General features: G+C 45.4%; 1 protein-coding gene across 1 annotated transcript in view; it reads left to right on the top strand.

Annotated features, from left to right (window-relative positions):
- LOC144180558 (uncharacterized) overlaps positions 1 to 26914 on the top strand; it is a 97695-nt gene that overhangs the window by 56112 nt on the left and 14669 nt on the right. The window lies entirely within an intron of this gene.

The raw sequence follows: 26914 nt of genomic DNA, 5'->3' as shown, positions 1-26914 counted from the left end.
AAAAGAACTAATGCCGGCGCCATCATTGTGTCATCGAACTATAAACGCCCGCTAGGCCCTCAAAAATCAATAAAAGGCACACGATGTTAACTGAAAACAAGTAACGTGTACTTAAAAATTACACCTAGGAAATACTTGTAATCTCTAGACTTGGCAATCTACTTCGCAAATCTCCCATGGCGTGGCCACCGCAACGACATATATGTTTCTAACAATGCATTGCGTCACCTGAACAAGCACTGACGCCCCCACGGCGCTCACAGAATATACACTTCGCAGCAATTAAAATCCAGCATCCTAGCGCCAACACCGCAACATGCCTCAGCCGCACGCTCTCGCAACCGGCTCTTACTGCACACAAGGGAAGATACCGAGTCTTGTTTCTCATAAATGAAGCTGCGATGCGTTCTTCCCAAGTTTGTTTTCTAATGTAGCACGCTTGTTTGTTATCACGAACTTTCATCATCGTTCGCTGGTATCGTTCGAATTACCCAAGTTTTATTTTTAATGATGTGGTGTGCGCCTGTCGGAAGTCATTAAAGGATAACACCGAGTGGTTGTACAATGTTATTTTTTGTGACAGCGGTACCCTGTTGTTCGTAACGTCAGAATGCTTGCCAAATGCATGCAACTGCATACTTGTTCAGCGCCCGACTCCTTTAACGGCTTTTCGAACAGCAATGACAACTACTCAAAGATAACTGTAGCATGAAATGCTTGGAAAGTTTCGTTAAACACTCAGAATGTTTATGCTTAGGTATGCCCCATTAAAACTGGAAACGTTTGGGGAAAAGCTGCCGAAAAGATTTGTCGCCGCCTTACTAAAACGAACATAAGATTGTTTTTTTTTTTGCATGCTGCGTTATCAGAGATTTTGGGTCTTCGAACATCCAAATAAATAAAAATAAAGCTTCGCACGAATACTTCGGAACTTGTGGAACCGCGGCTTCCCGTAACGACAAGGGTGGTACATGAGGAGCACGGTCACACGGAGGATGTAAAGATGCCAGGGGCGCACTGTTCCCGCCGCTTTGAATGAAACTCTGTCCGCTTAAAAATGTTCAAACTTGAACCTTTCAGGGTTAACTTCCAACACCTAAAGATTTACGCTTTGTTAAGCCAGGCTTCCTGCGCTAGATGAAGATGGTCGAGACCACGGTGTTGACGCAGAATGTGGACGGACAAGCACTTACTCTATGAAATTGAAAAGCTACAGAACACGTGAACGTTGGGAGCCGCCGCCGCAATTATGAGAAACCCTCGCGGTGGAAAAAACAGAACAAGCAAAATTTCACGTCCGAGAGTCGTTAACAGCGTGGAAAGCACGGTGTTAAGCTTCCCTTCGCATTAGCGGGAGAGTCCGAGCCGCCGGGTACGGCCGGGCGGGTGCGGTGCGATTAATGGCCACAGCGTAGCGGCAACCGCGGTGCGGAGCTGCGAACCGTTGCGATCGAGCCTGGCGCATGGTCGTGTTCCCGAAATGGCGCAATAAGTGCGTACAGGAAGGGGAAAAAATAAAAATGACCGCTTTATTCGAAGGCTCTTATGTAAATGAGTGTAATTACAATTTTGTTCATTCATGTAAAGCTTCCGCCGTCCGTTTAGGTTGTGCGCATCAATGTTCTGTTTTTGCTGTTTTGGTTATCCCCTGCTCCTTTCCTGTTGGTTATTCCCTTTCGTTATTTCCTGTTTGACGCGCCGCAGAAAGCGGCCTGCCTAAATTGTATATTATCAGAACTAGAGGCTGCATCAGGGTACAAATTTCAACTTAAGGGCTAAATGGTGCCAACTTTGTTAATAAAGCGGGAGGCGAGAGTAAAGCTTGCTATTAAGATGAAACAGTCAACTTTGCGGTGGTTAGGCGTGAAGTGTGCGTTAAATTTAGATTCCTTCTTCCAATAAGTTTGCTTTAAGTATTCTTTCCGGAAGCTGTGTTTAGTACATCAGCTGTCAGGTAGTCATAAATTTACACCGCTATTTTGAATTAGGGATGGTGAAAATTTTACTTTCCCTTAACGCGTACGTATCTGTGGAGTCCACCGGGCAAAAGAACGCGCTGTGTCCTATGATCAAACAGGGCACAGTCATCGAAGATAATGATCGAAGAAGTCTGCCGTTTATTGTTTATTTACGTTCCGAGTTCGATGCACGACAGTAGCCGCTAAAAGCATGTAGTCACGGCAGGGCATGGGAACACCTTTTATCGTATGATGATCTGCGAAGCGGGGCAGAGAAAAAAAAACATCGAATGCTTACACATGTCTTCCATAATAGCAGGGCGCGCAGACAGTGAACCTGGGTATGGAAAGGTGCCAAAGCGTTGGCAGGTGGCCCAGCAACTCTTCATCGACGGCGTTTCCGATTTAAAAAAAATGTTTCTTTATTACACGCAACATTTGTGGTGTCTGCAAGCAATCGATTACACATAGAACACAATGGTGCAGGCAGCGGTGCTGGCAGCGGTATTGACACGTTCGTCGGCGCTGCCGGACAAAGGAAAAAAAATGCCGGTTCCGCCCATATACCATGACAATGCCATAAAAACGCTGTTGTTGGACTTTCCTGGCCTATTTTAGATTTTATTTATATTTTCCGCGTGTTTCGTGCCCTCACAGCTGAAGTATTTTGTTAAACTATAATTACGGCATCATACTCGTGCTCTCTTGATTTCACGTTAAGATTCGCCAGAATTGGTCGATATGTGAAAGCCTTTAGCAAATATTTCCAATTCTCTCATCTGGTTGCAAAAGCGACCCGAACCGGTAGGTATTGCGCAGACAGCGTTGTACGACCATTTAGAATCTGACAGCCGCGCTAAAAAACAGACAAGGGCGAAAGAAGCAGGAGATACAAGGTATCGACTTGTCTGCGTCTGTTGTCCTTGTCCATTTTTAGCGCTGTTGACAAAATATCCACACGCCGATTCGTCCACCTTACCACCCTCCTTTAACCATGTAGAAGTGCGAGTTATAATGCGTCATGGTTGCAAATATACATTGCAGGAATAACAATTTTGGCGTGATATCCCGTAGAAATGTTTCAAAAGTGCGTACGGTGGCTCAGAAGCACACGTTACTTGTGCGGAGCATTTAGTCGCGTTTAAGCGGGTGCCGGTTACTAATGCCAAGCGTACATGGGCTCAAATGATATTTCCACTACCTCCTGAAACCACACGTCGCAGTTTTGTTCACTTATAACCGGGAGCACAAAAGGTGAATACGCTAAGGGAGCTCTTATACAGGAACCTGGATTTGAGTAATGGTACGTGCGGAAGCAAATATTTGTTACAAGAGTATGTTCAAAATTATTTTAATGAAACCGGTGGAGCCAATTGGTTCCCAATAAAGTTCGTCCCAAGTACATCAATATTGCCACGCTAATACGTCATTTATGTGGTGGTATTACCTTATCAGGACCACTTCGGTGCTACGATAACATCAGTACAAAACCCGCGGAGATACACCTTCCAGTCCTATTCAGGGCCTTTCGGGGAATCCTTTAAGTAATTTTTAAAAATCCGCTTTCGTAGGTAAAATTATTTTTCTTGCGCGAAGGGATCTGGCGCAGCGGCGGGCGCAATGATGCGAGCTCCAATTGCTGTTTACGGTACAAATTAGCTATAAGTTGTTAAATAACGTTTAAAATATTGCAGTTGGGCGTGCGATTGTAATGTGAAAATTGTTGAGGATCATCAGTGAAACCGATACCCAGCGTTAGACGGGCGGAAATGCCATTTCCCGTTGAGCGATGGGCTGAGTGGTACTTCAGTCCGCCGAACGCGCGCTTCTGTAGATGGGCGGCCACAAAGTGCCGCACAGCCACGCTCCCGTGTTGACGTCACACGTCAAACGTACGCTGCGCTTTATCGCGGCCGGGCCAGAGCGGAGATGCGTGACGCGTGCTCCTCAGCACTATAAAGCGGGGCGTACGTTTGACGTGTGACGTCAACACGGGAGCGTGGCTTTGCGGCACTTTGTGGCCGCCCATCTACAGAAGCGCGCGTTCGGCGGACTGAAGTACTCAGCCCATCGCTCAACGGGAAATGGCATTTCCGCCCGTCTAACGCTGGGTATCGGTTTCAATGATGATCCTCTACAATTTTCACATTATAATCACACGCCCAAGTGCAATAATTTAAAATTTGTCCAGCAAGTACTTGTTACTTGTTAGTAGTTGTACAAGTACTTGTTAGTACGTGTTAAATAAGTACTAATAATTATTACCGTAAATAGCAATTGGAGTTCGTTTTGTAGCGTCCGCCACGGCCCCTGATCACTTCGCGAAAGAAAAAAAAATTACGTCCGAAAACAGATTTTTAAAAATGACTTCTCCCCTGAAACACCCTGTATAGTGTAATACAGCATCGCAACCATTGCCGAAAAAAAGCCGCGGGCATTATGTGAAAACGCTTTATTTTGTCACTGCCTTTCTTTCGAAAGTATCCTACTACCAAGACAGCGCTTTCAAGCATTTCAGCAACGCCTTTAAGGTAAGAGAAGAAGTGATTACTCGCAAAACAGCCGTCACCAATTACCTTCATTAATACGCCAACTATAGGGTGGGTAGTCACCAGTGCGTCCTCAGTCCCTTACCTCTCTCGGGGGAATGTACTTAGAGGAACGATTGCAAGTGATGCTACGGCGACAACGCGATTGATATTGACGTCACTTTCATCGCGGAGAACGTAACGGGGGCGAACCGACAGGTTACTCCACGTCCGTTACCATTGCAATGACGCTACATCCTCCCGATTTACAAAAAAATTACGCCCAACTCCCCTAGCGGGAACCCTGGTGTGATGCGACGCTGAGGGGGGTTCAAGCGCAAGCGGAGAGCAACCGTCGACCGAAAGGCCACCGGAGAGCGGCACACCGGTTATAGAAAGGCGCAGCGCGCCCGAAGGAGAGGAGACCGCGAAGAGAGAGAGTACTGCACATGCGCAGCACCGCGCGCAGCGCCGCCCACCGGCGGAGTGAGAGCGCACTCGGCCGCACACCCGCAGATGTTGATAGAGAGTGTTCGCTCTCACCTGGGCACGCGCCGGCGCCAGTGCGTCTGCCGCGGCTATGACGCAACACAATCCAACACAATCCACTTTAATCCAATCCAATCCAATCCAAATCCAATCCAGGCCAAACCAAGCCAAGCCAAGCCAAGCCAAGCCAATTAAATCCAATTGAATACAATCCAATGCCCCTCGCGAGAGAGTGTTCGCTATCGGAGAGGAGTGGGGATGAGCGGAGGGGAGTGCGGACAACGACGTCGACGACGACGACGGACGCACGCAGGAAGGACAGGGCCGCCGACAAGAGATGCTCTCAGCGTCGCATCTAAAAAAGCGACCTCTTCCCGTTCCAATAGCAACGGCGCCATACACGTGGCTGCCTCCGAAACGTAGCGTAACCAGGCGCAGGAAACAAGAGCATTCCTTGAACCACTGCGATTTAAAATGTACAGCCGCCGCGGTGGCTCAGTAGCTAAGGCGTTGCGCTGCTGAGCACGAGGACGCTGGTCCGATTCCCGGCCCCACGGCCGCGTTTCCGATGGAGGGGAAAAGAAAAAACGCCCGTGTGTACGAGATTTCGATGTATACGTTAAATATCCCTAGGTGCTCAAAATTATTCTGGAGCTCTCCTCTACGGTGCGCCTTAACGCCTGCTTTGCGTCGGCACGTTCAACGCTATAATCAATCAATCAATCAATCGCGATTTAAAATATACAATGACCCCGAAAATACAGTTGTACTTCGCGTCCCACGTATTTGATATTGAAGGAACCACGTGACACAGACTGCGCCGTGAACAAGAAAACGAAGCAAATGGCAGTACTTTTATAGCGCGAGCTACACTGGCCGAGGTTGTGCAGTTTCGCGTGGCTCTTGGACAGCCTGCCTGAGCATTCGCGAGGAACAGTGACGTCACACGGCGCACAGAACGATGCGCCCAGCGTCTCCGCCGACCTCCGTTCCGCCTGTGGCGGCCCGGTCCACTTGATGATCATGCGAGGGGTGGCTGGCCGGGTGTGGAACCAATGGCTCGTACGTCGCAGCAACACCGGCGTGCGCCTGTGGAACCAGCTTAGCTTTGGGGCGATTGGTGACGCTGCGCCGGATCCGCTTGAAAAATACACGTGACACATAATGCGTATACCGTGTGCGTGTCATTGAAGCCGCAGTAAGCATGATAATCAAGCTAATCCTAGACAACCAGCAAAGCTAAAAATAACCAGCTGAACCTTATCTAACGCTAAGTATATCCTGACATAGCCGAGCTAAGCCACTGCCAATCTTTTTTTGCCATCCAAAACCTTAATCTCTCTTTCCTACAGGTTGACCGACAGCTGACTTACACATCCATACCTCCTGTTACTTGGGTGGTAACATTTTACAGTCATGAATGGAACTGCGCACAAAAAAACTGTACCAAGGGAACACACGCAACGCAATTTTCAACTAAATGTATTATCAGAAAAAACACACATATATAGGCTATGTCACATAATTTTTCGGGGGCGCACATGCGCACGGGGACTCGATCCGAATACACGTTACACGTTCGTTGCTAACAGGTTAATCTGTTTATCTAGTAAGACCAGCGATGGGTGACTCACAGAGTCATCTTTGTGAGAAGTAGAAGGCTTCTGTCAACTCTCTTAGCACCTGTTTCTTGTGGGAAAATAAAATATCTGTGTTATCGAAACACTGTGTGCAACCACATTCTGCGCAGTGGAGGGCTAAGTGTGTGAAGGGCCACCCCTGGAGGCTCGACGAATGCTCTCTTAATCTCATGTTGACACAGCGTCTAGTTTGTCCTACATACACATGACCGCTCGTCATCGGGATGCGGTGTACGACGTTTTTTTTTGCATTCAACAAAACGCCGCGAATTACGTACTGTATACATACTTGTGTGCCTTGGGGCTGTTCGAACTTCTTTCGAACCAGAGAGCACACACTACTGAGCTTATTCTTCGCCGAAAACGCCACCTTCACACCAAATCTCGCTGCCACGTTCTTTAATCGATATGATAACCCGTGCACGTATGGAATTACCGATAACGTGCCTCGCTCATTATGAAGGATCCCGTCCTTTTTTATTGGAATCGCTGCCCTCTGACAGGATGGCTTTTTTCACTTTCTTTCTCGCCACGAATAGCACCGCGTCAGGGAAGCCGGCCTTCCTGAGCCGCGCTACCTGCTCCATTACAATTTCGCGGACCGCGTGGTTCTGTAGCTGAAAACAATCTTACTATCACAAATCACTGGCACCCCCGGCAATGGGGTGCATAGAGCATGCTCCCTTTGTTTATAGCGGCTCTCTGCTATCTCAGCTTCAGTTTGACTGACGTGCGTGGCGTGACATGACAAAGGTGTTTGCATTGTAGGAAAACATAAATCTGCGCCAAGTCGCTCAACGTGCTACGTTCCCGATTGACAATAACGCTGGCTTCTGAGGTGTTCTTCGGAGTAGCCACAATGCAATGTTTGGTTACCCGCATTGTACTCTAATATTCACTGACAAATTCTATTCACTGACATCGCTGATTTCTTGGATCGTACGTCTTCCTGAATGTAGGCGTAACAACATGCCCGCTTACATGGATTGGTTAAGGACGATGCAGATGTCTGAAGCTCGTGGCCGCCTCACCGAAGCTTTAGTGGCTTAGGGCGTGAACATGCCCATCTGAAGGAGCACTCTGAACCATTTAATTGGACATGAGACACGTTTGCATCCACATCCAGAAGTGCGTTATTGTACTCGGAATTTCGCTAAAAGTTGTGGCACCATTCTCCAAGCACGTGTGGAGTGCGGGTCCACATACCCCACATCATGCGCCGGAATGCCCGGCATACGCGATGGGTGAACAAAAGTTTTCATACCTAAAAAATAACGATTCGGTTTCTCTTACTTACTCTTGTACCCACAGCACTACTCAGGCATATACAGGGGGGGAGGGTATACAGCGCAGTTTCAACAACCTGGTAGCCCATAATAACGATGCATTGTAATAACAGTAATGACAAATACGCCGCACTTTACAACAAACACAGATACACAATCAAGAGCACGAAGAAGTAAAAGTAGCGTATGTGAGTGTTAATGTACATCATCAACATAAACTGCCTCGGTAGCGACACTGTACAAATATTAAAAAAATCAACTACGTAATGCGAAATGGACTTTGCATGAAATAAAAGTGCAGCCGAGACAGAACGAGACTTCAAAGGCCGGTTGCAAATACTTCGTTATCTAATATGCTAAATGTGGCAGCAGGCCGCGTATTCTACTCTGAACTAATTGGGGGGAAAAAGTGATTTTGAAAATATTAGTTCTGCAACTGTATTCTCTAAAGTTGAGTTCATGGTCTTCCGTCGCAATGAAAAATGCGGCTGAAAAATGTACCGATTGCAGCCTAATCCAGTGTGGCCATAAAACATATCGTTAAAGACCTTCAAGTGAAATGTTTGCCGTCTTTTTTTTAAAGGCTGTCATTTTAATGTTTCTTTTGTATCAGTAATATTAAGGTTTCTGTCATAGTTGCCCATAAAGTACCTTGCTGCTATGTTATGAACTCTCTGAAGATTGTCGCGATCGTTACTCGGGCTAGGGTCCCATACACTGCATCCATTCTCTAAAATTAGTCTCACGTGCCTCTTCTAGAGAATATCGGGGGCTTGCTGAAGAGACAGCTTCGTGTTACACCGTAAGAGTCCCAACACCTTGAATGCCTTTGCTGCAATGAAATCAACGTGCCTGTGCCAACACATGGATGGTGTGAGGAATATCCCCAAGTACTTATATTCGGAAAAGAAACGGGAAGCAACAAATTCGAAGTTTAAACATAAAAGATCCCTAATATCTTCCTTTTCACCGTAAAATATAATATTTGATGAGTTTGACTGCTTTGTGAAGCTAAAAAGAATTCCTCAACAACTCGAGGTTGCCTTCCCTTCCATTTCCCGAAACTAACCTGAAGCAATGAATGCACACGGTACGTTGTCCCGGCGTACTAAGTTGGAAAAAGGGAAGACCGCGGATAGAATTCAACTCAAAATGCGCCCGCTGAGAGGTTTTCCTGCCGTGAGCGATAACAGGGCAATTCTCATAAAGTTCGGTGAATATAACGTGCAACTGTTTTAATTCTATATGTAGCTTGCTTGTCAACTTGGTTTAGTTACCTTCTCGTGGCTCGGGTATGCGGACGGCAAAAAAAAAATATTGCCGTTCGCCTATCTATTCCGCACGGGTTTGTCACCTCTGTTCACGGAAGTGGCAGTTTTCAATTCCTGCGCACATCGCGTAATGAAATCCCTTTTGCTTCAATGCTTCGCGGTGCTGCGATGTGTCTGGAATGTCAGTGCAGACATAAAAGTAGAGCAACTTCAGAAATATCACCACCAGGTTATTGCTGGAGCGGAGTGTGCTAACACGCGCTTCAGCAACTCTGATGGATCTTCCATATTAGTAGACATTCGCAATTCTCATTCAAGACTTGCGCACCCTAGTGAACTCGAGTATCATATTGATGCCCCACTCAAGTGATCAAAAGAAAGTCTAAAACAAGCCGACAAAGTCTACACGCGTAAAGTGCTCGCTACGCAAACTGCGTGCGCTACTCGATGATGTCGGCGCGTTCGTCACAGGTCGCTGGCTCCGAGGGAACTCGTGATCGCGGCGCGTCAGAACACCGCGACGAACCCTCCGGAAGGCAGGGCGGCTGCGTGTTCCCCCATTTCGCCTCCCCCTCTCTTTCCTACTCCTGCCCTTCTCACCTGCACTGTTGAAATGATGACGCCGGGAAAGAAGGGGGAGATGTCGGGACGAGGGGAAGGATGGATGAGCTGGAGGGGGGAGGGGTGATTAACGGCACGCGGTCACCGGACACGCGGCTGAGGTCACGCACTCCCTCTGACACTCGGCTGCACTGGAAATTTGAGTCATCCCCGCCGGCTGTCGATAGAGGCCAACCCCTCGGCCGGACCAGTGGTGCCGAGCTTTGTGACCATCTAATTAACAACAGGACAAAAAGAAAGCGCGGAGAACGGAGCTGTAAGTATAGGGTAGGCTTCGCAGACTTTGTGTACTTGAAACTCCAAGCTTTTTATGGATTAAAAGGGTAACTACGAAGATATCCGGCCAGATGCACTGAAGAAATGAAATGATTGCCAACACGATTTTGCGTGCACAGTAAGCTTCTGGTGGGGTTTAACTAGCCCGATTACGAATTCAAGCAGAAACACAAAAGAAACGGTTTGTTGTTGTTCAGAGTTCAACTCTTTTATTGCAAGCGAACGTCGACACCCCATATCACGGCCCTCATTCAACAAATATATCCCATAAGACGTATTTTTATTTTCAGTCTACCATACTTTTCCTTGTCCAGGCCAGTCGTGCCTACTCGTGCCTGGCCTCACACCAGACTTGGGTCACAGCGCACTTAGTGAAAACGAGTGTGTTCTAGCGTCCACAATCCGGACCTGATGCATTCGATTGTTTTTCTGCAACTTCCCCTGCCTGAAGCTCAACCTGAACCCTGGCAAACGCGACGAGTCGGCATCTCGTACACACAGTTCAGTGGAAGCAGCGGGCGAGATATCGTAGTCGCACAGCTCTATACAGCGTCTTTCTGCTTCGTGGAGTAATAGAGCTTTCTGTCTACAAATATAGAAGTAACGCTTAGGGTTAGAAACGACCGCCTTGAAAAGAAATGAAGCTTTGGTGGCAAACATGGTAGTTGGGGGAACATGACCAACAAATTGTGTTGTGTGGGCGTGTTAGAGAGGAAGGTGGCTTGGTAAGAGGAGAACTTGCAACAGTTGGACTACCTGGCTAAAAGAATTGTCGGCGACAGATAACATTACAAGTAGACGACCAATAAAACTATTGAGAACTAATATATGGACATTACGGAACAACGATTGGGTTCCAACAGTGCCGGGAGAGTTAGAGGGACTCTGTGAGAGAAGCGTTCGTCTTGCAGTGGACAAGCTAGGAAGTTAATGGTCATGACAAAGGTGGTGATGGCGGGTAAGCAAATTTACCGAGTACATTTGATCCTCGCAATATGTGCTGCCTGCATCCTGTATGAGATGTCTGACCTCCTGCGCCGTGAGCTCGAATTGGGATGAGTGTGCCTTCTCCCGAGGCATCTTCCACTAATAGTGCGGGTGTTCAAGAAAAATGTAATTTCTCATACCACAAATAAAGGATAAACATAGATGAACATAATCGCAGCTCAGAGCACTGCAGGCCCACCTTAAGTAACAAAACGTCTGGGCGTCGACTTGCAGCATACAATACGGATACAATAGGGCACTGTGTCTTGGCAAAAGTGCTACAGCAAGCTCTTGTGCAGCTTGTTTCTGTATCCACGACAAACAAGATGTAGCCTGTTTGTCGCGGTTGTGCTTTGTTGGTGCCCCGTTTTGTTTCGAAAGGTTTTCTTTCTTTATGGAGCAATAGAGATTTCTAAATACACTCAATACCATACAAGATCTATTTTTTCTTGTGCGATATTCTCTTGAAATTCGGTGACTTCTGCAACCCTGAATAAAAAAAACTGTTTCGTTCGTATTGATCATTCGAAACACTTCGCCTTCACTTAGCCTCAGACGTTTTTAGGAATTCGTCGTTAGTTTTCACTTTCTACTCAGATTCTCTACTTTAAGCAGCAGCAGCAGCAACTATCAGAAATCTTTCAGGCAGCCGTCACCTTCTTTTTTGTCTGTTCTAGTAATCCGGTCACGTACCATGACAATCCACTGGACGGGCTGCGCTAAGGGGATGGCGCGCCGACGACTTAGCGGACTCGCATATACTTTTCTGGTGCTCTTTGAGTCAAACCTTTGCCATTTATTCGCTGCCGACGAGCTAAGCTTAACGCAGTTTGTTTAATTGCCGCCAGTTGCCACCGTAGAAAGAAGGACGTCCTCGGCGTAAAAATTAATGGGCTCACAGCATGCAAAGTTCCCACGTAAGGACTTCGTCTTCTCTGGTTCTATGGAATAGACAAACCATGAGATGATGCCCTCTTACAGCAGCCATTATTGTGGTGTGGTTGATAATTTAGAAATGAATTAAGTAGATCATAATGCTTTATGACTCATCCTTTCTATTTTCTGAGCCATGACTGCAAATAAACAAACGCCAAAAAAGTCATGTTGCGTGAGTAGCATAACGTCCTCCGTGTTGAATGATGTTGGCCCTAGTGTATCCCAGCCGACATCAATTATATAACAATATTAATGCCGTTGAAACTTTGGTGTGTTAAGCAAAAAGTTTATTCCGTGCACCAATTTTGGTGCACTTGAAAACACCCACCCCGGCAGTTGTCTATAGTTGAATACTTGTAGTTGGGAGTACTGCATGGCGTGAAAAAACGCTTGAAGGTGAGGATGTATTTATGCAAGGTACCATCACAAGAGCACAAAAATTGGTGTGCCGAGCCATGCCAACATAACTAGCTATCCCACGCTGCGGGCATTTCTCCAACTAACATTTAAGCGTATCTATATTTGGTAAGTACCCCTTGTATTGCCAAAACATTCGTAATTTAGGAGGTTATGACATTTAATCCTAATGATACTGTTACTGTAGGTATTTGTTAACAAAGAAAGGAACAAACAGAAACATGACGTATTACAAATATCGAATTCGTCGTCCATCGCAAAAACCTTGAATGACAAAAGAATGAATATGCAGAAACAAAAATTCCCCGCATTTCCCCGAGGGGAAGAATGTGAAAGTGTGAATGCAGGAGGTGAATTTGCGCGGTTCGGTAATGTTCGCGAAAGAGAGATCACGCACACACACACAACTACAAAGAAAGAAAGATGCATTTATTCACAGACACCTATTTGTGTTGTCGTTGTACTTGATTGCTACAGCGGATCTCAGCTTTGAAATTTCGTGTCAGTACTCCTTTAGGCGGGTGCATTAGCCCTTCTCACGCCCGATTCCTGGCCAATCCCCCACGTGGGTATGTGCCATGCACAGACACCTATTTGTGTTGTCGTTGTACTTGATTGCTAGAGCGGATCTCAGCTTTGAAATTTCGTGTCAGTACGCCTTTAAGCGGGTGCATTAGCCCTTCTCCTCACGTCCGATTCCTGGCCAATCCCCCACGTGGGTATGTGCCATGTCAGCGGCCAGGCAGCGCGCGCCCATCTCCCCGCGTTGCCAAGGAAGACGAGGAGATTACTGGCCAATCCCCCACGTGGGTATGTGCCATCTCCCCCCGTTGCCAAGGAAGACGAGGAGCGCGCGCACCCGCAGCTGTTGCTATGTGGACGGACGGCGGTCAACGGAATTCAGGGTCGCTTATAAAGTGCATTCGCACTTAAAAAAGGAGTACAAAACTCGCAAAGGTTTACCATACCTTGCACCCTAATGCGAATAACGTAGAACCAAAAAAATATCAGAAATAAAACGTGAAAAAGTGCACACGAAATTTTAAAGTCATTCTGGTTCATCTTCCTCTCACGATTAACTTCAAAAAACCAAAATAAAAAGAAAAACAGACTAACTTAGTTGATGAGTTTGTCAACGGCGCAAAGAGAATAAGGTTGCTGAAATGATTATTCTTTTTCGTGCACAGGGAGCCCCGCTAGATCATCACCCACTAAAGCTTCAGACGATGTCACGTCTGAGTCACAATGCTCTTTTATCCATCATTAAGAGCATCCTCATGTTTTAGTCTATGCGTCCTCTTCACCAATATATACATTTTTTAGGCAATACCATACTCATCTTTTACGTACCCTATGCCTTAACCGGGCGTTGAAAGACCACCTAATACAGTCTGGTGCTCTTTGGTCATAATAGATACCCTTGCGCCAATAAACACAAACCAAACCACACCAGAACTACGAAATGGGTAAGCACTCAACAAGGCTATTTATGGAAAAAATATGGCAATTTAGTTCTTAAATACTCAAATCAGGCAACCATCTTCACCAGAAGAAAACTAACAAATCAAAATACGCAAAACGAGTGTAGGAGGCAGTGAAGTAATAAAATGGCGAAGATTAATCTACTCGTGTGCTCTGACGCGAACAGAGAAAAAAATTAGTGGAGCTTGCACTGGAGGCGCAAAGTTTGAGAAACAGCAGTACTGACGGCCACTCCCACCCAGTCGGAGACCAGGCTCTCGCATCTGGTATGAATTTCCGAGCTTGCCGCTGAAAGTTCTTCATGGCTGGCAGGGCTGAACTGTTTTGTCAGCAGCCTTTCACATCTCTCCCAAAGTGGACCGCGTCAGCACGTGCTAGAAACCGTGGCAACCGTCTTTGCGAACTCGGCGCCTCTAGCGCCAACTCGGAGTCAGTGCTCCGCACTTCAGGCGCGAATGCGCGTGAACTAGCGAGTGGAAGAACACGCGAATGGTCACGCCACGAACGCTAAGGAGAGTGTTCCCGAAGGCCGAGGTGCGTGACGCCGTGCGCTCCTCACAAGGCCCACGCCCACGTTCACTCAGTCTTTTTTTGTATTTTTTTGCGAGCTCCTCACGCGCTGCAAGCCCATGCACAAGCCTGGCCGACGCCAGGCGCTCCTGATGAGGCGAATGGTCACGTGCGCTCGGCCTTTATGCTTGATGTTGTTTTCTGGTAACGCTATACGGCAGAACTAAAAGCTTATGCAGCTTTGCTGTTAAAACAAAACAAAAACAAGAAAATTATATAAATACTAAAAAAAACTTCGAAGCACCACATTGGTATCTGGTATAGCGTCCTCACACGATTGCCTAAAAAGCAAAACCGCCAAAACAAAAATTTTGAAAAAAGCTCGAAAAAGAGTTGCGAAATTTCAAAGTTGCGTCATATACGGTGACGAGTTTTGCGAAGCCTAAATATACAACTCTTACTAGCAATGTCGTTTCATGTATAAGTAGACGGGGGCTTGAGCTTTGCGATGGCACATTCAAAACACGCGAAAGGAATTATTTGCGCAAAAAAAAAAAATTGCTCGCACTCGAGCCTCGAGCTCCAGACGGCCCCATAAACCCAACAGTAACAAAATGACCTAGAAAATGGCGCACGAGCAGTGGAACGCGATAACTTTTATATTCTACAAACGTCCATCACGTTTATTATTAGAAGAGCAAGACAAGAGGATGTGAAGGGTGGGTTTCGGAGGGAGGAGAGGCGGTTATGTAGCAAGAGCGCCAGAATACGCCTTTTTACGTGTGCAACGGCGCCAGCACATACGTGGCCAATTATTTCATTGAGAGAGCAGTAACGTCACAATTTTCGGTAATTTCTCCAGAACAACACTGGATCTACGACCGACGAAAAAAAAAACAGACTGAACTATTGCATAGTTTGAACACTTTTTTTTTCAGTTACGCGAACTGACTAAAGAAGTCATTTAGTGAAGAATTTCCACCCGCTCAGATCACCTAATCGAATCGACGTTACTCAAGCGGACCAGACACTAGATACACAGACATTGCTCTCATCAGCTCCACATTCTGTGCCCCGTAAGCAGTCATGGACTCCGGGGGCCATACTCAATTCGGCCACTTTACCCAATTACACAACCGCAACAGCAGAAGTAACCGCCATAATCTTCGCGGCTATCACACCTACCAGGACGGGTGAGCTCACCATCCTAAAGGACTATCAGCAGGCCTGCCGCTACTACCTTCTCAGCCGTTTTCAACAAAGTTCTTGACGTTTAATACCATGCCTCTTCTGCCAAACTGATCTCCGTATAGCCAGCATGTAAACTGTACAGTAATACCTCATTAGGGCGAAGTAGTAAAAACCGGGAAATATATCGAGATAAGAGGATTTTCGAATAAGCAAAGTTTCGCTACTTGCCATGAAATACCGAGTTTTTTTTTGCAAACAAAAAAAAACGCGCTAATACTTACTAGCTCCTCAACAGCAGCTTCCAATATTGGTTTCCATAAAAGTTTGAAAAAGAAAAAAAAAACATACAAGAAGACGTTGTCTCTACGCATGTCTCTACCGTCACTTGACGTGCCACAGTGTTGGTTGACGAAATTGATACGCCTATCTCTACGCTAAGACTACACGCTTGGGGAAAACATCGGCTTCGGGGAAAACATCAAAAGGCGCGGCTAAACTAGAAAAAATCGAGGGACTTATGCACGGCAGCATCGGGCAAATCTTGTGAAACGATCCGCGGCGGCGAAATTTTTGTTCCACTCAGATTCAAGATTTCGAGATATCCACAGTTTGGCCCAAAATACTTCAAAATAAAGGGCAACAAATGCATGGGACTTATAGGAAATGGTTCGGTGCAACGAAAAATCTCGACTTAGCCGATTTTTCGAGATATGTGAGTTCAAGTTAACGAGGTATTACTGTATAAGGTACACTCCTGAGGAAACCGTTGACAGTGTGAACACCTTTAGCCATGAAAAGCTTGAGGTTAATGGCGCGAAGGCGAAGCCAGTTTTAAAGACGACAGTCTTTCTTGGGCTACTTAAACCCAGAAATTTTGGTCTGTCTTTCTGCCTGTCTCTCTGCCTGTCTGTTTTTCTGTCTGTCTGTCTGTGACTCGATTCAGCCACCCAGCCAAAGTAAAAAAATGCCTGCGCAATAGTCTTATATATTCACAGCTAAATCTACCCGTCTAAGTCCGGAGTAATGTTCATACTTGTCAACATTGTTCAAGATGAACAAGACATTAGGCAAATATAAGACAGCAAATTAATACAGAAATGATATTTGCAGTGTTCCTTTACAATAAATCATACATGCTTGACTTTAGCGAAATTAAATACTTCATAAACTGCAGAAAAAAAATTCACTCCTCCGTCGCCTGCTGTCGCCCGCGCCACTATATCTTCTGGCGCCATTTTAAGAAATCAACCGGCAACAGTTACAAAAGGTTCCACTAGATAGGTTCCACGTTCTGCTTGCAACGCACGTGGAGCAGGTAAACGCGGTTCTATAAACGTTGAAGTAGGGCTCGATTCACGCGCGTCTTCGCCCTACGGCAGTGTTGGCATCGAGACACCCGGCCTGAAGAAGTGGAACACGGTAAATTTGAAATGATCTAAGCAAACCTTTGGCGTCTGTACCTTGGGAAGAGCGCGACGCAACAGGAACAACATGAGAGGTGAGCGGGAAAGCGAAGGGAGGAATTTACTTAACAATAGTCGATAAACACTATTGTCTTTTCTCGACATTTGCAACGAAAGGAGCAGATACGCGGCCAATTTTTTGTAATGAGAAACAGCAGTTCATTCGAACTCAGCGTCGCACTATAGGTCTAGCACAGAACGCAATGAATGACGCACTTCTCTACAAAATCATTCGTAGAGCCGAGGCCCGCACTAGGTGTTACCGTTCAAACATAAGGGGCTGTAAACGATCGCATACGAACACCACGCCCCCCGTGGGCTGTCCAGAAGCTGTCCTTCGAATATGTCAGGTACCTCCGCATGAGGAACGCGACTGTGCACTCGGCACGGGCGATTCCCCGAATTCTCTTTTGGTGGGCATAAGTGATCACTACTTGCCGCTAAGTTCGCGGAAGCACGCACGCTCCGTAGGATGCCCTTCCAATCCAGTGCCCTTCCGCTGCACGCGATCGTCGCGATCTTTTCCTGGACGTGTTTCGCGCTCAAATGGAGCTGCTTTGGTGCGGTGTTTCCCCGACCTTTGGACTTCTTCCCTTTGAAGCTTGGGGCACATCTCCCTTCAAAGCATTCGTAAACGCCGAAGCTTCTTACAGTGCTTCAAGTAACCTGCATGCTGATTTTGTAGCTTGAATGTATTTTTTCAGTGCCGTATCATGAGATATTGATGCGCCGCGCGCTGTGGTTTTATGTCCGTAGTTTTCTACCTCCCCTGCGGTAGAGTTGCCGCAAGTCTGCGATGAGCGCCGTAGATTCGGTACGTATTTTAAATTGACCGGGAGCCGAATCTCTCAGTCGTTTTAACGTATTGTCCATAGGCAGCTCGAGCGAAAAAAGCACGGCAGGGCGCAGGCGTGGTTCAGCCAGAGTGCCCCGAGGTTATAGTGGACATTGGGGGTCAGTTGTACAAAAAGGGCTACAGTTTTAAAAGGCACTCTTCACCTAACGAAGATGGTATATGAGCGTACATTTTAACTGCGCGTCGGTCAACTGCCTGTCGTACTCATCCAGTATTTCGGCGTTCTTTGCCAGAAGTAGCACTAATTTGGGTCTTTAGCTCCAGTGTTCTTAGTGGCGTCACTTAGCTGCTTCACACCGGGAGAAATATCTAAGTATACTTTGTCCGGAAGAGCAGTAGAATCTGACCCTTCGGAACATGCCCTAAAGTTCAAGATATAATTCCGTAACTAAAACTTTCTTTTTTAAAACCTTCAATTTTGAAGTGCACATATCCAGTCTACTTTATTGCCCACGACACAAAGCCACGGCACAGTTAGTGCACCCATAGACGTAAGGTTGCATACCTCTCTACAGTAATTCTCAGCATAAATTATAACTTTGGCTTGGCAACTATTTTGTGCATTCTAATCTTGATCACAAGGTGAGAACGCTATGATGAGGACTGGACTTATGGCTCAAATATTGGGGAGGCAGCTATAAAGCCTTTAACTTCAATATCTTATGTCTGCGAATACAACAGTCAAATAAATTGATAAATAAGTTCATTGCGCCGCCGGAACATATTCATTAATGTGGGACATCATTAGTGTTGTCATAAGGATACTCACAATAACTACATTAAACAAAGTGAACGTCCGACCTACGACCTGCTCATGCGGAACATCTAAGCTATTTTGAAACTCTTAAATGAATAATATTACCTTATTTGAAGAAGTTAATTTTAAGTGCCTCCAGTCTAGGAAACAAAATTCTAGGAGCGTGGAGGAACGCCCTCTACATGACGACAAACGGCTGCGCGGTATGAAGGACGCGTGGCAAGTGACGTAGCGGCCTACAACAGCACTCCCAGCGCTTCACTGTCGAGACTGCCCTGACGATGGTTTCCAAGTTCGACACCTCGGTATAGGACCAAGTGCAAGGTAACCTATCCTCGTTCCTTGCCTAAATGCTACACCACCACATCGATCACGGAATCCACGGGAAATTCGCGAATCCGCGTATTCATCTGTACGAATGTGTAGCAATGTGGGGTTGTTAGTAAATCAATGGGATATTACGCAACAACCGTTCTTCTGGAATGTTTGGGGCGTGAAACCTGTAGTACCCAAGTATTGTAGCATTAAAACCCCTAGAGGTCACCACCGCGAGATTTCTGCAATCTTCGCTAACTTGAAAACTTCTGAAAATTGACTATATGGATAATCTACAAATTCTCATTATGAAAAGATATAGATTGTAGGAACCCACAGAGGTTATGGACAACATTTTGTCGACACAATGTTTTGATTTTTCTGCCTTTTTTTTAAATGTTTTTCGAAAAGCTACTATCGAGAAAAAAGACACATTCTGTATTGGTGAAAGTAGCGAGAATTTTAGCAGTGGCCTTTCCTGGCAGCCCTTTCGTGAGGCAAAATCCAGCCTAATTTTAGTATTACCGGAATAATTGCACTTTGCAGGGACGACATTTACTTGGCTTTACCCCATTATATTTTCGGAACATTAACGAACTTGGGTGTTTACGATGTATGCCGGTTCTCCCAAAATAGTAGTGGACAAGACACTGAATATTGTTTTTATTCCATTTTGAGTTTTCCCTTACAGGAACTATTTCAGGGAGTATTGTGCCTTCAAACGAAAGCCCCATGCACGAGGACGTAGAGCTTCTTCGTGACCCTACTTATAAATACTGCAGCTAATTGCTGCGTCTCTTTCTTATATGAGGGCAGATGACAAGAATACCCGAACCTTTTATAGTCGGAATAAGCTTCGCGAATCCAAAAGTGAACGTCGATTGAGGTGTGCCGCTTTCATCTGCGATACGCACAAGGTTCGTAGATATATACTGCCCGTCGCTCTAATATTAATACTTCTGCATTTTTGATGTGGTATATTCTAGAGGTGGTTGCAATTTCGTAGCAGCAGTAGTTTCGCCAAAAAGTGTAGCAATGCACTTGACACTTGCTGTATGAGGGCGTTGTTGCCAATTAGCTGCAAACACTGCCACGCATCTCGGCAAAAGACCTGCTCTGGCATACATTTAAATTGCAGTGAAAGCTGGGAGGCGTTAATAATACCACAGATATGCGCTAGCGCTTCGTTATTGCATATTTCACATCCCATTCTGGGAGCGACAATACCTGCAGCTATACGTTGCAAGGACTCAGCCGCGGGGCTATTATCATCCCCGTGTCCACACTGGATGTTGAGTTTTTGCATAAAATGAATGCATCTAGTGTCTGCATCTTGAACAGTAGCCATTATTTCTCTACAATAGTGTCATTATTGACAGTTTGGTTCTTGAAGACACTTGGTTACTTGAGGCCAAAACGTGTTCACGAAGACTAGGTGCGTCAGTCTCAACACCTGCGTCGGTTACTTACGCTAAGCTGTTTTCACGTTCGAATTTCCAATATGAATGAATTCTCGAACAATTCTCTCTCCATTGCACGCGCACAGCTTGAAAGATTATGAGACATTCCTGTCACTTTTATAGGTACGAAAATGACTTTACCTATACGTTGCTGGGAATAGCAAGGCATATGTCTCGTGGATATTTGTCAAGCCGCGATCCCCTGCTTGCGCTGTGTCTGATCGCCGTGCAGTGTTCAATCCCCAGCGATTGATACGTTCGTACTTCTTGGCCCGCCAGGGGTACGAGGACGATGACGTAAATGTGTGGGTCCACTGCTCGCTGGCCAGACTGATTCAGCCATCTTCGCTGAGACTCGCCGTGCTGTCTGTACTGTTCGGTGTAGCGCTATGCCCAATAAATAGGTACATCGCCATCCTGCTGAAGTGACGATGGTATAACCGCAATGGGTTCTTCCAATCCAAGAACTTCGCCTTAAAGGTGAGAGGAACACAAAAAAAAGTACGGGTACTTCGAGACTTCTCCAGGTCTTTCAAAGACGTCAATCCCCTTCGACGGCCCATTAGCAGCAGTCCGTAAAGAGGCAGGTATGGCTAACGCGAAGACTGGCAGCATAATATTAGCACAAATACTATGGCGAAAGAGCGAAAAGAGCGCGGGAAACGACGTAAAAAAATAAAACCCAAAACCGCCGGGCTGGAACGTGTTCCCACGCGCGGAAAAATTACCGCTCCCGTTTGCGTAGGAGCAATGGTTTAGTCTCGTCATTTTTTTCCCTCCACATTTTCCGAACCGTGCGCGGCGGTGGCCTCGTCATGCGAGAGGCTGCTCCCAGCCTGAAGTTCCCCGCGGAGCTGGCACGCTATGCCGTACTCGAGGAGCTCGAAAAGGGCGAGGTTTCGACAGGGCTTCAAGCCGCGGCTGCTGTCGCTACCTCTTTCGCCGCTCCTGCCCGCTTACCCGGAACTTCGTAATTGCTGTCTTCATCAGTGATCCAACTCGCTTGTACGGACCACTTCGCTTTACGCTGTAAGGCAATTCGTCGCTCACAATGCAGTGAGCGGAGTTTTTGGGCGTGCAGCGCTTTTGTATTTCCCAGAGCTACATCTTGAGAGGTTTGTGCACCTTGGTCAAACTTAATTATATACGCCAGGGTTAAACCAATGACGTACTTGCGGATTCTCGTATGTAGGTCCTTAAGAGTTTACCTGGCCTACCTTTTTTCTCATTTTCGTGGAACGTGTCGGTTTCTGTTTACGGGAAAGTGCTTCTGCCATACGTAGGCTGGAGTACCCCCCTGAGACAAATGAAAAAGCAATTACATGTCCATTCAGCTCTTGAATGTCGCCACATATTAATTTCGTGGTTTTTTTGCACACCGCAGTTTTACGACATAGTGTCCCTGCATAAAAAATTGTTTTCGTCGTGTATGAGTTCTGTTTCCTGTATTTCTTCGCCTTGAGCAGTTGTTTAATTTGCTGTTCTTTATATTTCCCGCCTTTAGTTGTACAATAAATTGCTTTCGTCGTGGGTGAGCCACCTTTCCCTCAAAGCTTTGCTATAAGCATTTTGATGTACCTTTTCATTTCAATATTTTGTTCACATTCTCTTACGCTGATACTATAAGCCTATTTTGTTTCCATTAAATTCCAGAATCTCGGTATAGCCTAATAATTGTAAAAATTTTGATTCGCTTCGGGCAATAAATTTTGCGATGTGTTCTCTTTCTCAGTGTGGTTACACCTAAATTTACGCTTCTTGGGTTTTATCTTACCTGCATTTGCGGAATTCCCCGGCCTGCCTGGTTAGCGGTTGTTTAATCTTAGGCTTAGTTTAAGAAACCTCTTAACAAGTGCTCAGAGATGGTCACCGTAATCCGCCGCTATCTGCTTTTTCACGACGGGCTGAACGTTGGTAAAAGGTAGAAAAAAGTTTGCATTTTACAGCAAAACACAACAAAAACGATTGACTGTTTGTACGGTTATTCCAAGCACGGAATATCGGGTAAAAGCTAGATTCATGATTATGAAGGGTAGTCCAATACATGGCTCCGGGTAGGTGCTCCTGCAAACATAACACCTTCCGCTGGGCTTCGGATTACGCATACATTCAAGATTCAGGGCACACGGTTATATTTCTTGTCGTCTACTCTCCTGGCAGTTGCACATTATGTGGTTGATTGATTGATTGATTGATTGATTGATTGATTGATTGATTGATTGATTGATTGATTGATTGATTGATTGATTGATTGATTGATTGATTGATTGATCGATTGATGTACTGATTGTTTTATTGAGCTTCTTGCCTGACTGAAATGTTGGAGTTCATTTGCCGTTTTATAAAGCTCTGCCAAATACACGACCGCGTGTTTGCGGCACAGTCATCGAGCTTGACTCAAGTTGCAGACGACATCCCCGCTTCTGTAGGCTAAGATATGTGACCTGGTAATGATCATCCTTTAACTGTAACTCTGTTTTTTTTCCTCTTCTCTCCGTTACTACAAGTAAAAGGCTTGGTCAATTGCCCTACAATTAGGCCTGCGTTTAGACTTAAGTTTTCACAGTCGTACGTTAAGAAGCAACGTCAAGCTGATTGTACGTTAAGCCACGGGGATCGTATGGCGAGGTCAGACTTCAGTGCTCAATGCTGCACCATCAGTTGGGCTGTCTTTTAGCAACATGGCTTCGTCTTATATCAGGCTAAAACAGATTGGTAGGTTAGCAGCACTTCTGCGCAAACATTATCCGGAGAGATTTTGAATGTCATCGCAATAGTGGCGCAGTTTGCAAACAAGCTCGTCACCTGAACCACTTTATGTTATTTGTGGTATCGTGAGAAATGTTATGTAATAAAAGTGTGTGAAATATTTTTCGAGTTAGCGGAAAATTTGGTTGTCTAGGCCGCTTTTCTCATTGTAACTACATTTATTCCTACATTTTGTGGTCGCCTCACTGATTTCCGTATCCTTAAGCATGCGCTTTTTGGACTCTAAATTGTGTGTTGGTGAGACTATCGAAGTGCGTTCTCAATGTGCAGGCACTTTGGGAGGACAGGGTTGGCTCTATCGCTATTAGTGTGCTGCATGTTCCGATCCTGTTTGTTGAGAAACTATGAACCTTGGTATTTTCTGATGTGAAGAATTTTATGCTGTTCGATTGTAAAATAGCACTTTTACATTGGAGCATTATTGTAGATTTTTTTTGTGAACGTTACTCCGTACTTATCACGTTTTTTTGTACACAATAATTCACGCAAACTACGATACCTTCAGTTCAAAGAAATAATTGCAGTTTGGGGCAAATACCAAATGCAGTTCTATTTTTTCTAGTTTTTATTGGTGCTAATGCACGAATCAGTTATGTTATCTAGTTTCCAAGTTATTACGCGACCTAATAAGATATTTTATGCGTCCATATAACTATTTTCACGGGAAGAAGCGGTCCCTTAATTTCAAGCTAGACATAAAAAACACGGAATGGTCATTTTGTTAATCAGCGGGACGACTGAATGAATGAATGAATGAATGAATGAATGATCGAACGAACGAATGAATGAATGAATGAATGAATGAATGAATGAATGAATGAATGAATGAATGAATGAATGTTTCTCGTAAACCTTCAAAAAAAATCGTAGTAAACACGAGTTGGGAAAAAGTTGCTCGCAGGCAACTACACCAGCCCAAAAAGCCCTTTGGTGTCAGGCTATGCAATTCGCTTTCGACCGTTTACAACGTACGTCTCCAAATTATACGGGGCCAATTTGCAAATAGGGTATGGTCTAAACACCAGAATCAACGCCCAATGGAAGGCGCGCATTTGAACCTCAAGCAAAAAACGGGAAATTTTCCTTTACAAAATGGAAAAAAAGAAATCAGATTTGAAAGACAGGCGTGGAGGTCTAAATGTTTTCTTGCGTATTGCATCTCTCGGGCACACGTAAAAAAACAAGCAACATAATACCTCCGTTGCAAATTTGCCCAGGATAATTTGGAGAGGTTGTAAACAGTCAAAGAGCGGATTGCATAGCCCGACACCAAAGTCATGACAGTGATCTGGTCAATATCGAACCCAAACTCATATGCTTCAGGTACTTGTTGAGCACCTTTCGTTTAACGATGACGGATCTTTAGAGGACGCCTGAACAGTAATCACCCAGAGATGCTACGAGAACGGCTTTTGTTGCTCTACCTATTGTAAAGCGTTTCTCGCAGCGGAAATGTGCCCAGACGGCTTTGCCTGGCCTCCTCCGGAAGTGACTTCGTCTTTTTTTTTGTCGGGGCTCTGGCAGATTGTTCACACATTTTGTCACTGTTCTTTATATATGGTGAGAACAGTACTTTTGTACGGTTCATTTTTGCGTGTTTCTTGAAGTCGTTTTTATTTTGCTCCTACCCTTATTACTTTACTTTTATTTACACGTGCTTCCTTTTTCTTGTAGCAAAGTCATAGCTGTGGTCAGTTCTGTGCAGTTGGATACTTTACGCATATCTAGAATTATAGAAGCAAAGCGAAACATGACAAACTGGCAACACCTGGTGTAGGAGGTAGCGGCAGACGACAGTCGCAATAAACTCTAACTTCTTGTATTATGTTGGTTGCCTGAAGTTATCATTGACCAAGTTTTTGGCTGCGGTTTTGGTTATAGTCTGTTCGCTTTCTTCCCGTGGCCTTTCTTTGTGCTGTATGGTGTCTTGACGCGAACTATTGCCAACGGCTTGTTGTACACGTTTAAAGGAGTGTACTTATCTCTGGAATCATCCGCGTCGTCTAATATTTGTTAGTTCTCGATAACATCCTGTCTGAGAAACTTCGCTACATAACACGCACCCCAGAACAGCGTTGGTAAGTTCATGTATGCTGACCAGAAAACCTCACTAGCTGCATATACAAACTCCTCTGTGTTAGAAATGCGGGGCCGCTGTGAGCCCTGGTCGACAATGCCACACGGAAGCTTTATTATGCGCAAGTAATTACAGAGCCTCCGCAAAACCACAGCGCTGTCGGCTCTCCGTGGCCACAGCCTTCCCGCGACCCGCTTGGCGCATATCGCGACGCCTGGTTTGAATAAGCTGCCGAGGCGAGTGCTTGGGGCTTTGACAATGGCAGCCATAGAAAATTTCTCCGCTCAGCTTGTTTAGGTTACCAGCGGTTGTTTGTCCCAGCTGGAGTATACGCGTCTCCAAATATGGAAACATTATTACCGTATTTCAGATAGAGGCTGCTTATTCAGATTGCAGGAAGATCGGCGATGTCATAAACTAAAATCGATATTACCTAGTTCGATCGCGTCTGCTAGGCTTCACACAGCACCGCAAACCCTTGCTAAGGAAAACAATGTTTTAATCTAAATAGGCCGAGTGGCAAAGTGACGGAGGTTTCGGTTATTGTACGCGTTTAATGTTTTATGCATAATATTCACGGTTCGGAAGTGAACTACGTTAGACCGCTTCTATTTTACTGACATCAAGCTGTGGTGAGCAGCAGGTTAGCTAACAAGGACAGCAAGAAGAAATACACACCAAATGTGTTGGCCGGAGACAACTCGTATTATGAAGTAGGGGCTATAAGTGCTATATAATGTTAATAGGGGCTATATAATGTAGATTGCAACGCATTGAAGCCGAAAGTTAGAAACATTTGCGAAGGATAGCGGGGGATGCCAACTTTGGCAACACACACAACTAATGCACCACATAGGCACAGAAGCGTATTACGGGGAGCAAAAAGCAAAATAACCTAATGGAAAGATCAAAGGGCATTCGATATAACCGAATGAGTTGAGCTTACGCAAAACAGAGACCCCCTAAAATTCCTGCAAAAAGGCATCACGCTGTGTGAATCTAACGAGTAACAACAATCAACGAACACATCAACAGAGAAGACATTACACGATGTGTTTTATATGATGAAAGAACTTATATCATTTGTTACAGCGTACAACATAACGCGAGGTCAAGCAACTTGTGGCCGAAGAATAAGATTGCAGTAGTTGCAGTTAGATTTGCCAGTCGTTGTTTCGACCAAAGTCCCAAAGCCCGACTTGCACTTGTTTTGATTGCTTTGAAAAGTATCCAAAATTTCTAACGATATTCCCACCACCATATGTATTTTCTTTCTAATGTCCAAAGGTGTTTTTAGAGCACTTATCAATGAGTTTAAGTAGTGAAAAGCGAAGAAGTTATCACTGCTTTCAGTGTTTACTTGCCGTATAAAGCTGTTTGCTCGTATTCCCTATTTTTTCAGAGGCCATAGCCGTAACAAAGTATCCGTCACTGTTCCAAAGACATAAAGGTTAAACATGTTGGAAGATAGCTTCTCTATATATATTTATTCGGGGCACGATGTTCTTCCTTACTACGATTCGGGCGTTTTGCACAGGCTTAACCAGGAGTCAAAGCTCTGATTCTCAAACGTTTACGATGCCTGACAAAAAATTCATACGGCTATGTTTGGTATTATGTTTTAG

The sequence above is a fragment of the Haemaphysalis longicornis genome, unplaced genomic scaffold, assembly GCF_048455015.1.
Source record: "Haemaphysalis longicornis isolate Haplotype H1 unplaced genomic scaffold, Haemaphysalis longicornis Haplotype H1 scaffold_4, whole genome shotgun sequence".
NCBI lineage: Eukaryota > Metazoa > Arthropoda > Arachnida > Ixodida > Ixodidae > Haemaphysalis > Haemaphysalis longicornis.
This window is presented reverse-complemented; position numbering and strand designations above follow the sequence as displayed.